Source organism: Hipposideros armiger, unplaced genomic scaffold (genome assembly GCF_001890085.2).
Source record: "Hipposideros armiger isolate ML-2016 unplaced genomic scaffold, ASM189008v1 scaffold_128, whole genome shotgun sequence".
Lineage (NCBI taxonomy): Eukaryota > Metazoa > Chordata > Mammalia > Chiroptera > Hipposideridae > Hipposideros > Hipposideros armiger.
The window spans coordinates 637816-640535 of record NW_017731478.1 but is presented as its reverse complement, the minus strand read 5'-3'; positions in this window follow the sequence as shown (position 1 = coordinate 640535).

The following is a 2720-nucleotide window of genomic DNA, read 5'->3' as shown; positions in this document are numbered from 1 at the left end:
CACTGAGCCACACTCCCTCAGCCCCCCAAAGGGACCCAACTGCAAGGGGCAGAGGGTGCAGGTAGAGGCCCCCGGAGATGGATTTCGCAGGGAATTTCTCAACAGTTAAACAGGTCCATCATTTCAAAAGCTCATCACTAGACCTCAGCATTCGTTTTGGTGTGACTGACAACTTTTGGTGGGGAGGGCGGGATTCTTTCACTTTGTGTCATGTTGTTTACCCTGCACCTGTGTGAGCAATGGTTCTCAAAGTGCGGTCCCCGGCCCAGCAGCCTCAGGGTGGCCTGGGAACTTCATAGAAATGCAGGTTCTCAGGCCCCGTCTCAGACCTGCCGACTCAGAAACTCTGGGGATGGGTCCCAGACATCTGTGTTTTCACAAGCGCCCCCGGGGGATTGAATGGCACGATCAAGTCAGAACCACTGTGTTACAGGCAGCAAAGGGGAATGAATGGGGTGATGGTCCATAAGAAACTAGAGGGCACATGACCTGATGTCTATGAAAGCAGGTGACGGGGCACATGGCAAGCGTCATGCTGTTCTATTTTTATGGATGTTTGAGAGTTTTCATAACAAGTTTTTTAAATCACTTAAGATTTCTGAAACAAGCCCCCCCGCCACCACACACACACACAAACACCCAAAAAACAACACCACAGATGGGTCTTCCGGAAGCCGACTCCACAAACTGTCAGCCCATGGATGGGTCAGAGCTGGCCAGTGGATACGTTTTGAGTCACGTGGTATTTCAAAATATTTGCATTTGCTCACAATATCTTAAACACAGCAGATTAAGTTCCGGATTTCAGGCTTTTTCTGCAAACCTGGGCGAAGTGCCAGCACTGGGCCTTCATCCCCACTGGGTCACAGGCTGCTGGGGCTGAGCAGCAGCTGCTCGGTAGACGGGGCTTGGCCCCCACCCCCACCCGCTTGCCACAGGCCCCACCACTCCCTATCACCTCACACCAGGCTGCTTCACTCGTTTGTGTTGCCTGCCTGGTCCTTACAGGTAACCGAGTTTGCAATCCCTGTGCTACAGTAACACAGGATGAGAACACAGCATTCATTCCTTCACTCATTCACTCATTCATTCATTCATTCATTCATCATGTACTTGTCCTATTGGGTCGTCGGGGAAGTCGTGATGTATTTTTCTGTTTTTCAATGCAAAAATGCATCATGACTTTCCCGACGACCCAATATATCCCAGCAAGCCTATTTCTAGCTGTGACCTAAGGGAAGTGAAAACCCATGACCACACGAGGACTTATACACACGTGTTCCCAGTGACTTTGTTCTTGGTAGCCCCAAACTGGAATCAGCCCAAATATTAGCGAGCACATCACGGAGGTACCGCCACACAGCACTGGGAAGGCACAGCCACACGCAGCATGGGTGACACTCACAAAGCCACTGTTGAGCGAGAAAAACCAGACCGCACAAGGAGGCGTGACTCCACTTTGATAAAACCAGGTAAGACTAAGCTTTGCGGTAAGATGTGGTTTCCTTCGGGGTGGGGAGTGACTGGAGGGGACCACAAGGGAGTTCTGGGGACCACAAGGGGGTTCTGGGGCGCTGCCATTCCTTGATCGGGTGCTGGTGACTTGGGTTTGTCTGGCTGTGAAAATTCAGCGTGCCCAATACGTGGTAGGCTAATGCCGCCGGGAATGGCCAGCATTTACGGGGCACCAGGCTGCACGCTGCATAAGCGTTTGGGGCACATGTGGCAGCGTTGCAGCCCACCCAGAGGCCACCTCTATCCCCTCCCCCCACGAAGAGAACCCTGGCTTGCTTCCAGCATCGGGGAGAAAACCCTAACTCTCAGGGAAAATGGGCCCAGACTCTACTCCACGACCTTGTTCTAGCCAATGAGAAGAAAAGGGAGTCTGTTGGGGACTTTCGGGAAAACAAATTCCTCTTCCAGTAAAAGAGGAAGGACCTGAACAGAGCCCTCTCACTGCACCATCCATCCTTCAGGCTTGGGATGGTATGTGAGGCAGCGTGATGCCTGGTGCTGTGGCAGCCCTCATGACACCATGAGGACAACGCCAAGAGAGCAGCACAGACACTGACCCCAGCGCCCTGGCATTACTGAACTGCTGAACGAACATGGAATCACCTACCAACCCCAGTCTCTTATGGAGCATAATAAACGTCTTTATTGTAACGGCCACTCAGAAGCAGGTTTCACGTTGCTTGTGGCCCGAAACATCCCATCGGGAGCAGTGCTTTCCTTCATTTAAACCTGGCCATTAGTCTATGAAGTAGGTACCCTCATTCACTCTGTTTTATAGGTGAGGAAACCGAGGTACAGGGAGATGAAACCACTAGCTTGCCCAAGGGCACAACCCTCGCAGTGGCTCAGGGTCGTGAACAACCGTTTTCCCCCAAAGCCTGTGCTCTAACCACTGCATGTTACTGCCTTAGGACAGGCTCACCACAGGTGTGTATGAATATGGGTCCAAGGTAAGCGAGGAGGCTGCTGGGAGGGACGCACGGTTCCAATCCCCGGCCCCCAGGCAAATCAAGCACCATCTCACCTCCACCCCCCACATCAGGGCATGACCCCTCCTTCAAACACTTTAACTTCACTCCAGTAATAAAACTGGTGGTTTTCAAGCAAGAAAGGGTTCGGCAACCTGCAGTCCGTGAGCCCACTCTGGCCGGGCGCCTGTTGCTCTTCATCCCCGAAGCTAACAGTGGCTTTATACTTTTAAATGT